We start from the raw sequence: 13,690 nt of genomic DNA on the forward strand, positions 1-13,690 counted from the left end.
GGGTTTCCATCTGTTTCCAAATATACAGATTGTGAACTTTCTCCATATATCACTTGTCAAGAAAAAAAATTAGGTTGATTTCAGAGTAGCATTGAAAAATTTCCAGCCTTTCCTCAATAATGTGTCTACGAATTCACCATGAATTGGTTGTCCAGTCTAAAATGAAAAGTCTGCAACCACTCTGTGTGACTGCAGACTCATGAATCCCCCTGGCGCACGCATTATGCTCTGCGACGATTCACCCGTTTCTGAGCCAGGTACAGCGGTGATGTATGTGATATGCATTCTCCCAGCCAGAGCCCGTCTAGTGGACGTGGCCTCACGCCATACACTTGTATAGAGCGAGGCTGCACCCACTAGACGAGTTCTGCCCGGGAGTATACATAACGCATACATTATTGCCTTCCGGCTCAGAGACTGGTGAATCCTCTGAGCGCACAGTGCGCTGGGGGTATTCCTAAGTCTGCAGTCACACAGAGTGACTGCAGACATCAATTTAGACTGGGCAAGCCCTTTAAGTTTTTAGGCAGAATAGTATGCTTAACTCCTTTACCACCTTGCAGTTTTCCATTTTTGCGCTTTCGTTTTTTGCTCCTCTTCTTCCCAGAGCCATAACTTTTTTATTTTTCCAACAATATGGCCATGTGAGGACTTGTTTTATTACGAGACGAGTTGTACTTTTAATCGACACCATTGGTTTTACCATATAGTGTACTGACAAAAAAACTTCCAAGTCCGGTGAAATTGCAAAAAAAAGTGCAATTCCACAATAGTTTTTTTTTGTTGTTTTACTATGTTCACTGTATGCTAAAACTGACCTGCCATTGTGATTCTCCAGGTCATTACGAATTTGTAGATGCCAAACATGTATAGGTTCTTTTTTATTTAAGTGATGAAAAAAATGCAAAGTTTGTAAAAAAAATAAAATAAAAAAAAACTCAATTTTTCGAGACCCATAGCGTCTCTATTTTTCAGGATATGTGGTTTGGTGAGGGCTTATTTTTTCATGTCGAGCTGACGTTTCTATTGATACCATTTTGGTGTAGATACAATATTTTGGTCGCCTGTTATTGCATTTAATTGCAATGTTGCAGCTACCAAAAAAACATAACTCTGGCGTTTTGATTTCTTTTTCTCGTTACGCACTTTACCAATCAGATTAATTATTTTTATATATTGATAGATCTGGTGATTCTAAACACGACGATACCAAATATGTGTATTTTTTATTTATTTTTTATTGTTTTATTTTGAATGGGGCGAAGGGGGGTGATTTGAACTTTTATTTATATATATATATATATATATAATTTTTTTTTTTTTTTTTTTTTTACTTGCTGCAATAGTTTCCATGGGAGACTAGAAGCTGCGATGATATGATCGCCTGTGTTACACAAAAGTGCTCTACGCTATGCTCATAGTAGATCGGCTATGACAACCACAGGGCTCTCCTGCAGACCCCGGAAAGTCATGCCAATCCATCGGCGACCCACAATCATGTGACGGGTGCACTAATAATAATAAAAATAATAATAATCTTTATTTACATTGTGCCAACATATTCTGCAGCGCTTTACAATTCAGACAATTTACAGACATTATGGGCCCTGTCCTCATTGGGGCTCACAATCTACATTCCCTATGAGTATGTCTTTGGAATGTGGGAGGAAACTGGAGAACCTGAAGGAAACCCACACAAACACGGGGAGAACATACAAACTCCTTGCAGATGTTGTCCTTGGTGGGATTTGAACTCAGGACCCCAGTGCTGCAAGGCTGCAGTCCTAACCACTGAGCCTATGTGCGCACTGATGGGCAGGTCTTATGATGAACTTCAGGCGCGACCATGTTAAATGCCGCTGTCACCGTGCGCCCAAACAGTAGTTTTCCTCCACATATTGGCTATCGGCATCCTTAGAAGATATTGTACAATAAATTGTACAGTGTGTTTCTCCTGTTACCCTTGTGAAAATAAAAAGTTTTGGGGCTAAAGTAAAATTTTTGTGAAAAAAAAGTAAAATGTTCATATTTTCCTTCCACATTCCATTAATTCCTGTGAAGCACCTGAAGGGGTTAATAAACCTTTTGAATGTGGTCTTGAGGACTTTGAGAGGTGCAGTTCTTAGAATGGTGTCATTTTGGGATATTTTCTGTCATATAGGCTTTCCAAAGTCACTTCAAATGTGATGTGGTCCTAAAAAAATGGGTTTGTAAATTTTGTTGGAAAAATGAGAAATCGCTGGTCAACTTTTAACCCTTCTAACTTCCTAACAAAATAAAATAATGTTTCAAAAATGATGCTGATGTAAAGTAGACATGTGGGAAATGTTATTTATTAACTATTTTGTGTAGCAGATCTCTCTGGTATAAGGGCATAAGAATTCAAAGATTGAAAATTGCGAAATTTTCCCCAAATTTGGGATTTTTTTCACAAATAAATGCAAATTATATTGAATAAGTTTTACCACTATCATGAAGTACAATATGTCATGAGAAAACATTCTCAGAATCAGTGGGATCCAATGAAGCGTTCCAAAGTTATTACCTCATAAAGTGACGCTGGTCAGAATTGTAAAATTTGGTCTGGTTAATAAGGTGAAAACAGGCTTGGGAGGTGAAGGGGTTAAACTGATCTAAAAAGGAGGTCCAAATCCTCAAATCCGCCTTGTGATCAGAAGATAGCTGGATAAAATGAGCCAGATTATGGACTCCCGAAGGAGTCGTTGCCAACCTCCTACATAAACTCTGACCCATTGGCATGATGCGACATGCAAAATTAACCCCTTTACAACCTATGACATACTAATACGCGTTTGTGCACTGGGCTTTAAAAGCCTATGCCATATTAGTAGGTTATCGCGATCGCGCCCGCACACAGGCTGTGTGGGCGCGATCGCCGCCGGGTGTCAGCTGATTGTCACAGCTGACACCCGGTGCTATGTGCAGGCAGCGGTCCCGCACCGCTCCCAGCACATTAACCCCCGCAATGCTGCGATCGAAGTCGATCGCAGCATTGCGGTGGCTAAGGGGAGGTGATCATATACTCACCTCCTCTTCCGGCCTCCAGCGCTGTCTGCCGCGGCTTCCAGGATGTTGCCATGACGACTCGATGTCGTCATGACAACATCCGGGTCACCAGACAGCAGGAAGATTTTTTGGACATGCGCAGTGCATTTCCAAATTATCTTCTCCCTGTCCAACGCTGACAGCCTGCACGGCACAGGGATGGTGCTTCATTCCTGTGCCATGCAGGCGATCAGAGAAAAAAAAGTTAAAGTCCCAGAGTGGGACAAATTAAACAAGTTAAATAACTGTCAGAAAGTGAAAAAATAAATTAAAAAAAATTGTAAAAATATTTAAAAAAAAATAAAAAAAATAATCCACCAAAAATAAAAATATAATGTACCCATCAATAAATATTATGAAAAAAAAAAGCAAAAAAAACCATAAAAGTACACATATTTGGTATCGCCACGTCCGGAAAGACCTTACCTATAAAACTGTCCCACTAGTTAACCCCTTCAGTGAACACGGTAAAAAAAATAATTAAAAAACAAAGCAAAAAGCAATGCTTTATCACCATACCGCCAAACAAAAAATGGAATAACATGCGATCAAAAAGACGAATATAAATAAAAATACTACTGCTGAAAATGTCATCTCGTCCCGCAAAAAAACAAGCCGCCATACAGCTCCATCAGCCGAAAAATAAAAAAGTTATAGCTCGCAGAATAAAGCGATGCTAAAAAATAATTTTTTCTATAAAATAGCTTTTATTGTGTAAAAGCGCCAAAACATAGAAAAACTATATAAATGTGGTACCGCTGTAAACGTACTGACCCAAAGAATAAAGCTGCCTTATCAATTTTACCACACGCGGAACAGAATAAAATAATTAAAAAAAAACAGTTCCTGAATTGTTGGTTTTTGTTCATTCTGCCTCCCAAAAATCGGAATAAAAAGCGATCAAAAAATGTCACGTGCCTGAAAATGGCACCAATAAAAACATCAACTCATCTCGCAAAAAATAAGCCATCACATGACTGTCTGCCAAAATCTGGAAAAATTATAGCTCTCAAAATATGGCGATGCAAAAACTAGATTTTACAAAAAAATGCGTCTTTTAGTGTGTGACAGCTGTCAATCATAAAAACCCCATATGATTCTAGTATCGCTGTAATCACACCGACCCGAAGAATAAAGTCGTCTAATCACTTATACTGCACGAGGAACGGCGTAAAAAGTAAACTCTCGGGTTAGGGCTAGGGTTAGGGTTGGGCTGGGGTTAGAGTTAGGGTTGTCATGGGGTTGGGATTTTTTTCAAAAGTAAGAAAAAAAGATGGCGATATGGTGACTAGTGTTGAGCGTAAGTGCTCGCTACTTGAGTTTGCATCGGGTGCTCTGGTATGCACTGAGTATCGTGGGTATTTGAGTGACATGCTCGAGTCTCCGCCCCATATGCTTCGCGGCCAAAAAAACTTTGCGGGGATTGCCTGCCATGCACGAGCGATCCCCGAATGTTTTTTTTTGGGTGTCTAATAACCGTGAAACATGCGGGGCAGGGACTCGAGCATGTCACTCGAGCACATGCAGTACATGGTGCATACCCAAGTACCCGATGCAAACTCAAGTAGCGAGTACTTGCGCTCAAGACTAATGACAACTTATTCAATATGATGACCTAATGTTATCAAATTCTGTGTCGTGCCTCTGGGTTTAAAATGTTCACTATACCCCTTGATAAAATCCTTGAGGGGTCTAGTTTCCATAATGGGGTCACTTGTGGGGGAGCTCCAATGTTTAGGCACACAGGGGCTCTCCAAACGCAACATGGTGTCCGCTAACAAATTGGAACTATGTCGAGTTTGGAGAGCCCCTGTGTGTCTAAACATTGGAGCTCCCCCACAAGTGACCCCATTTTGGAAACTAGACCCCCCAAGGCACCTATCTAGTTGCATAGTGAGCACTTGGAACCCCCAGGTGCTTCACAAATTGATTCGTAAAAATGAAAAAGTATTATTTTTTCCACTTTTTCATTTTTACGAATCAATTTGTGAAGCACCTGGGGATTCCAAGTGCTCACTATGCATCTAGATAGGTGCCTTGGGGGGTCTAGTTTCCAAAATGGGGTCACTTGTGGGGGAGCTCCAATGTTTAGGCACACAGGGGCTCTCCAAACGCAACATGGTGTCCGCTAACAATTTGAGCGGATTTTCCATTCAATTTGTTAGCAGACACCATGTTGCGTTTGGAGAGCCCCTATGTGTCTAAACATTGGAGCTCCCCCACAAGTGACCCCATTTTGGAAACTAGACCCCCCAAGGCACCTATCTAGATGCATAGTGAGCACTTGGAACCCCCAGGTGCATCACAAATTGATTCGTAAAAATGAAAAAGTGAAAAAAAAAATACTTTTTCATTTTTACGGATTAATTTGTGAAGCACCTGGGGGTTCAGAATGCTCACCACCCATCTAGATAAGTTCCCAGGGGGGTCTAGTTTCCAAAATGGGGTCACTTGTGGGGGGTTTCCACTGTTTAGGCATATCAGGGGCTCTCCAAACACAACATGGCGTCCGCTAATTATTCAAGCAAATTTTACAATCAAAAAGTCAAATGGTGCTCCTTCCCTTCCGAGCCCTGCTGTGCGCCCAAACAGTGTTTTTTCCCCACATATGGGGTATCTGCGTGTCCAGGGGAAATTGCACAACAAATTTTGGGGTCCATTTTTTCCTGTTACCCCTGCGAAAATAAAAAAATTTGGGTCTAAAGTAACATTTTTGTGAAAAAAGTTAAATGTTCATTTTTTTCTTCCACATTCCAAAAATTCCTGTGAAGCACCTGAAGGGTTAATAAAGTTCTTGAATGTGGTTTTGAGCACCTTGAGGGGTGCAGTTTTTAGAATGGTGTCACTTTTGGGTATGTTCTGTCATAAAGACCTCTCAAAGTTACTTCAAATGTGATGTGGTCACTAAAAAAATGGTTTTGTAAATTTTGTTCGAAAAATGAGAAATCGCTGATCAAGTTTTAACCTTTATAGCTTCCTAGCAAAAAAAAATTTTGGTTCCAAAATTGTGCTGATGTAAAGTAAACATGTGGGAAATGTTATTTATTAACTTTTTTGTGTGACATATCTCTCTGATTTAAGGGCATAAAAATTCAAATTTTGAAAATTGCAAAATTTTCTAAATTTTCGCCAAATTTCTGTTTTTTTTTCACAAATAAACGCAAGTGATATCGAAGAAATTTTACCACTATCATGAAGTACAATATGTCACGAAAAAACATTCTCAGAATCAGGGGGATCCATTGAAGCGTTCCAGAGTAATTACCTCATAAAGTGACAGTGGTCAGAATTGTAAAAATTGACCCGGTCATTAACGTGCAAACCACCCTTGGGGGTAAAGGAGTTTTAAAGGAGTTTTCCCAAGAAAAAAAGTTGATTTTAATCAGTAGATCTTGGAATAATAATAACTTCCCCAATTGGATGTGTTTAAATTAAATGTTCCTGTGCTGAGATAATCTTATAAATATGCCCCTGCATCACAGCTGATTCTTTCTTTGAAGTAAAACATTGTTTAAAAACAGGCAGGGAAATTTTTTTACTTCACAAAAAGAATCAGCTGTGATCCCCTGCTGTAATGTCTGTATACTCTTTTGCTTTCTCCCCTGCCCAAGAAGCAGACCATGTCCCTGTGCGGTCAGACACAGCTATTACACTGTACATAGCAGGGGCACATTTAAAAAATTATCTCAGCACAGGAACATTTTATTTAAACAAATCCAATTATGGAAGTTATTATTCCAAAATCTATTGATTAAAATGAACTTTTGCTTGTGGGAAAACCCCTTTTAAGTTTACACAGTAATGACTGAAGCTGTCTCAAACGCAACTTGGTTGCCGGGGCCGGCTCCAGGTTTTTCTGGGCCCCGGGCGAAAGAGTCTCAGTGGGCCCCTTTAACACATACCACGATTCATGATGCAGAGATACGGCGGAGAATATATATATATATATATATATATATATATATATATATATATATATATATATATATAGTACAATGCAAAGATTTCACTTCTTACATTACATGAGTGATATCTATTGTAAATTCCACAATAGCTCAGAAACCGGCGAGTCACTCCACACAGAATACTGGCCCCCATATAAGGCTCCATACGGAATACTGGCCCCCATATAACGCTTCATACGGAATGGAGGATGTCACCCCCTCCCTCTCTTTATAATGCCCCATGCGGGATGTCCCCCCCTCTCTTTATAATGCCCCATGCAGGATGTCACCCCCCCTCTCTTTATAATGCTCCATGGAGGATGCCACCCCCCCATTCTCTTTATACTGCCCCATGCCTCCATACATTAAAAAAAAAAAAAAAATCAAATACTCACCTCCCTTCTCCTCACCTGCTACCTGCTGCCCGCTGCCTGCTGCCCTCTGCTCGGGTCCGTACTCCAGTGTTGTCGGCGTCTTCCCGCTCAGCGCTCCCTGTGACGGCTCAGGGGAGGGCGCGGTGTAAAGACGTCACCGCGCCCTCTGACCTGAGACGTCACAGGGAGCGCAGAGCAGAAAGACAGCTGATCTGCGGAGACACGGGGAGAGGTAAGTATCCGCCTGCCGGGGCCCTGAGCAAGAGGCGGAGAAGGGCGGGCGCTGACACCGCTCTCCTCCGCCCATAGCCCAGCGGGGTGCGCGACCGCCAGTGGGCCCCTCTGCCTGCTCAGGGCCCCGGCATTTGCCCGGGTGCGCCGGGTGCTGACGCCGGCCCTGTTGGTTGCCTATAAAGCCTCCTGAACCTGCAATCTCAAATTCTGAACATTGTCCATGGGTAAACGACACTCCATTGCCACCGAATCTAATTCTGTTCCCCAAAAACGCATCATTGTTGCTGGACCTTCAGTTTTTTCGTGGGCCAAAGGTATCCCAAAATTCTTAGCTACCTGTTTGATTGTATGCAATAGGAGGGGACATACCGTGGACTGTGCTGGACCAATACATAAAAAAATAGTTTCGATAATGCAACACAGACTGCCAACCCGACTCCCTTCTAACCACCCATTCCACAAACGTACTAAAAGTCTCAAAATAAGAACATGAAATGGAACAGTTCATCGGCAAATAACAATCAACGTAAAATTCCTCATTCCACATACAAACCAAAAGTTGAAAGCAATCTGGATGTATAGGCAAAAGATGGAAAGCAGCTTCAATATTCGTCTTAGCCATGAGGGCTCCCTGCTCACACCTGGGCAGCCAATCCAATGCTTTATCAAACGACACATAAGAAACCAAACATAAGTCATTGCTAATACAATCATTTACTGATTGACCCGCTGGGTAAGATAAATGATGTATCAAGTGAAACTTGTTGGGTTCCTTTTTGAGTTACCACTATTAAAGGATAAACCCACAGATTAGGCCAAGGCGGCTCCATAAAGGGGCCTGCCACGGCCATCTCCTTAGGAAGTTTTCGGTCACCACCAACGGGTGGAGACGAGCAGACTTTAGATTATTTGGGCGAAAAACAGGCACATCTGACAAAAAGGGGATTTTAAAACCAAACGTAAAACCATCTCTTAACAAATCTGTCTCAACCCTATCTGGAAAATCCCTTATATACGGCAGCATCGACTCAATTTTTACCGGCGCCTACCCCTTTTTGGTTAGTGTCACCGGCACTTCTTTTTGACTTTTTTAAATACTGGCCATGGAATATTTGTGTTTGAAACTACAGCTTGTGCCATAACGGCACTGAATGTCGTTAAATTGCCAGCAACACCCTCATTTTTGACTTTCCGAAATTGCCGAACCTGAAGTTGACACCCTGGCCCACGTACGAAAGGGCTGCGTCGGAGCGCGAGCAGACACCATAAGACGTATCCATAAACTGATATCCTTATGATCCCATCTCAAACTTGGTCTAACTGCCTATCGTCATAATGGAGCCAAGCAGTACCATCAAAGACCTTATATGCTTCATCTATAGAGTCCATGTAACAAAATAATTGGGAACAGTTCGGTGGACCCTTTTCCCCAAGCACGCTGGCCAAAATATCAAAAGCCTGTAGACAGTTTGAGAGGGTACGAGGTATTAGATGGTATCATCTTTTTTCCGCCTCCTCCTTTTTGCTTTCATCTGGCTTAACTATAATCAAATGAAATTTTTGTAAGGGAGTAAGGAAAAAAATTTGACATATTCATCCTTCTAAATTTTTTCCTGAATTTCCTGCTTCAGATGAGCCCATAAAGGGCCATCAAAACAGACTTAAACTTCATGCCGTGCTGAGTCGTCTAACCAAATACCAAAATCGGTTGACCCTGTGGAACTGTCTGTTCCTGATACTGACACCTGAGAAACCGATGCAGTCCTTTTCCCGTCACTTGCCCAAACACTAACGGGGTGGTCTGACCCACTGACTGCGGATCCCACTCTGACATTACACCACGCATGCCCGCTAAAAATTGACCAGCAAACTCCCCAAAACCATGTCCACTAACCACCCACCCTGAATGAAATAAAGCCGGTATACGATCATCTTAGTCACAAGAGGCCAAAGACGAAGATTAACATAAAGGGGGGTACCCACCAAAGACGAAGATAAACCTCTTCAGTACCCACCAAATCCATCTTTGGTACCCACCAAAGACTCTGGGCGGAAGCTGGAATAGCCATAACGTGGTCTTAAGTCGTCGTCTGGAACACCATCGATGTCCTCCTGTATTTCCAATCCGTCTGCTGATGAGAAAGGCTCAGGATCATCACACCTCCTCAAAATGCAAGAATCTTGCGAGGTTGCAAACCCTTCCACTGGCATCCCACCAATTTATTGTATTGAATTAGTCATCCATACAGTTTTACGTGCCTTTGTGTTACATTATTCTGGTATTAAACTCCAAAAAAACGCTTTGCCTGCTGCAGGTAGCCATTTTTTTTAAATTAAAAATAAACTTGGTTTCCAGAGACGTAGCAATTAGAAAATGCAAAAGGCATGCGGTAAGGGATGGGGAAGTGGAAGTGCTTATGATGGTGCACGCAGACGCCGAGGACATGGGGCAGGTGCAACTACGGCTGTTACTTGAGCACAAGAAACTCGTCCATCCACGACAAATAGCTTCCTGTCCCACTTTGCAGTGAGGCACAGAACACCACTTCTGAAGCCACACCAGTGTGAACAGGTGGTCGGTTGGATAGCAGATAATGCTTCCAGCATGCTTGCCAGCACCATCGAGTCTTTCACACGGTCCAGTCTCATCAGCCAACAGTCTGTATCACTTAATCCTCACCCTGATCCTCCTTCCTCCCACCATGTTGAGTCCCAGGAGACCAGTGATCCCACACTAGGATGCTCTGTGGAGCTTTTAACAACATAGTTTCTTGATTGTGGGCTCTCACCCTGCACGTTCTATGATGGACAGGAGGAGATGCTGTTTAGTGAAGCCCAAAACTTAGAGCAGCGATGGTAACAGGAAGATGAAGGTGGGGAATGGCAAATTTTGTCTAAGAAGATAGATGAAGAGACACAGTTGCCGATAAGTCAGGTTGTTGTTAAGTCACCAAGTCAGAAGTCGAAATGGTAGATGACAAAGTCACTGACCCAACCTGGGAAGCTGGCATGCAGAGCACTTGCAACCTGTGCCATGCTAAGATCAGCAAGGGCCTGACCTCTAAGAGTCTAACCACCACCAGTATAAGCAGGCAAATGTCATCTAAGCACCTGACTTGGAGGGCTGAACGCCTGGGTCCATGATTGGTGCCAGCGGGTGACAGCACTGCCTCTATCCTTGTGCTAGGTGCTTCCCAATCCCCTGTCCATGACACTGGCGCAGATGCCTCCCGCCCTGCACCTATCCTTGCATATTTTAAGGCATCATCTTCAGGTACTTCCAAAAATTTGTCCCAGCACAGCATTCAGCTGTCACTACCCCAGGCCTTGGAACAATTAAGAAAGTTCCCAGCCACCCACCTACAGGCCCACAAGCTAAAGGGGCACATTTCCAGGCTGCTTGCCGTGGAAATGTTGCCGTTTAGGCTTGTAGAAATGGAAGATTTCCGTTGACTCATGGCAGCAGCCATCCCTCGGTACTCGTTCCCCAGGAGCCACTATTTTTCCAGGTGTGGTGCCCCCGCCTTGTACCAGCATGTGTCCAGGAACACCACCCATGCCCTTACTGGGATTGAACACTTAACGACCAACACGTGGACAAGTGCTTGTGGTTAGGGATACTACATTTCCCTGATGGTACACTGGGTGAATATTGTGGAGGCCAGGGCCGAGTCCCAACCTGGCACGGCACATGTGCTACTGATGCCGAGGATTGCTGGCCCTACTTCTATCAGGGTTTCCTCCACCTCCTACACCAGTTTCTGCACTCCCTCCTGCTCTTCCTCATCCTCCATCTCCGATTTGTTATCTCAGAGCACATCATCCACATCAGCCGGAAGCTCTGCAGCACTGCAACAGGTTCTGCTGAAGCTAATTTGTCTAGGAGACAAACCGCACACCGCGGTTATTAAAAGGAATAACAGACCAGACACATCTGTGGCTCTTGCCACTGAACCTACAACCAGGCTTAGTCATGTGTGATAATGGCCGTAACCTGGTGGCAGCTGTGAAGCTTGGCAAGCTCACACATGTACCATGCTTGGCCCAAGTGCTAAACATGGTGGATCAGCGGTTGCTGAAAACGTACCCAGATTTGCCAAAGCTTCTGATCTAGGTATGCTGCATTAGCGCCCATTTTCACAAGTTGGCTACAGTTCCTGCCGCTCTTGTAGTGCGACAGCAGCACATGCAAGTGAGTGTAGAAGTACCACAGCTACATTTTCTTAATTTTATTTTGAAGCACTCCATTCGGTGCCTTCAACGGTGTATGGATGGCCCTCCTTATAATTTTTTCTGGCTTTGCACTGTGTGCAAAGCCTTTATAAATGTAGAAGTACCACAACTACACTTTCTTAATTTATTTATGAGGCACTCCAGTTGGTGCATTCAAGGGTGTATGGATGACCCTGCTTGTAGTTTTTGGCAGTGTTTGCACTGTGTGCTGACCTTTTATCAGTGTAAGAGTACCACGACTACACTTTGTTCACAAACTTTGAATGCTTGTAATTTTTGGCAGCCGTTGCACTTAGTGCATAGCCTTTATAAGTCTACTTGACAATTTGAACAGAATGTGTATGAGGCCCTCCTTTATGTCTAATACAGGGTATATCTGAGTCCCTTTTCCATACATTTTTTGGCAGTTCTTGCTTCATTCATAAATTACACTGAAATTTCCAATTTTTAATAAAAACTTTTTTTTTTTTAAATCCTTTTTAAATTTTGCCTTATATACAAGTCATTATACAGGAAAGAATGTTTCTTAACACTTATTTTCCTGTAAACTCCAATTTCTCTTCGATTTTGAATGTAAATGTGTGACACCATTGTTCTCAGCAGCAATCTGGGAGTCAGAGATGCTTCCAGGGGTCTTCCTCATGCTGTTCTCTTTCCATTCAGCACTTTAACTTTAGACCTTTTAGAGATCATTTAATCTTCAACTTGCTTAACTGTTTACAATAACAGTAATTTTTACCAGGGGTGCCGAAACATTTACATGCCACTGTGCCACTGTACCTGCTGGCATCCCATCCGCCTCTTCTTATTAGTAGGCCCGTCACAACGGCATGTGTGTGTCACCACGCAAGTATGATGTCACATTGGGCCTACAAATCTGAAGACGTGCAGGGGTTCAGGCAAATAAGAAGCAATTTATAGGGCTCACATTCGTGGTCCAAGGCTGTGGAATACCAAGTAGCGCCCCTCACCCTCAGAACCTCCAAACCCTGCCCTGGCTCACATCGCAAACTTGATTTCTCCAGCGAACCTCCGGGAGTGACGAATGCCTATGGAGGAAAACTCGCACACCACAAAACTTTATCCTATATAGACTGCTCAAAAAAATAAAGGGAACACTTAAACAACAGAATATAACTCCAAGTAAATCAAACTTCTGTGAAATCAAACTGTCCACTTAGGAAGCAGCACTGATTGACAATCAATTTCACATGCTGTTGTGCAAATGGAATAGACAATAGATGGAAATTATTGGCAATTATCAAGACACCCTCAATAAAGGAGTGGTTCTGCAGGTGGGGACCACAGACCACATCTCAGTACCAATGCTTTCTGGCTGATGTTTTGGTCACTTTTGAATGTTGGTTGTGCTTTCACACTCGTGGTAGCATGAGACGGACTCTACAACCCACAGAAGTTGCTCAGGTAGTGCAGCTCATCCAAGATGGCACATTAATGCCAGCCGTGGCAAAAACGTTTGCTGTGTCTGTCAGCGTAGTGTGCAGAGGCTGGAGGCGCTACCAGGAGACAGGCCAGTACACCAGGAGACGTGGAGGGGGCCGTAGGAGGGCAACAATCCAGCAGCAGGACCGCTACCTCTGCCTTTGTGCAAGGAGGAACAGGAGGAGCACTGCCAGAGCCCTGAAAAATGACCTCCAGCAGGCCACAAACCGACTCCATGAGGGTGGTATGAGGGCCCGACGTCCACAGATAGGGGTTGCGCTCACAGCCCAACAACATGCAGGACGCTTGGCATTTGCCCCAGAACACCAGGATTGGCAAAGTCGCCACTGGTTCCCTGTGCTCTTCACAGATGAAAGCAGGTTCACACTGAGTTCA

Source organism: Phyllobates terribilis, unplaced genomic scaffold (genome assembly GCF_046119375.1).
Source record: "Phyllobates terribilis strain yellow unplaced genomic scaffold, ASM4611937v1 Scaffold_1__5_contigs__length_1240528914, whole genome shotgun sequence".
Classification (NCBI taxonomy): domain Eukaryota; kingdom Metazoa; phylum Chordata; class Amphibia; order Anura; family Dendrobatidae; genus Phyllobates; species Phyllobates terribilis.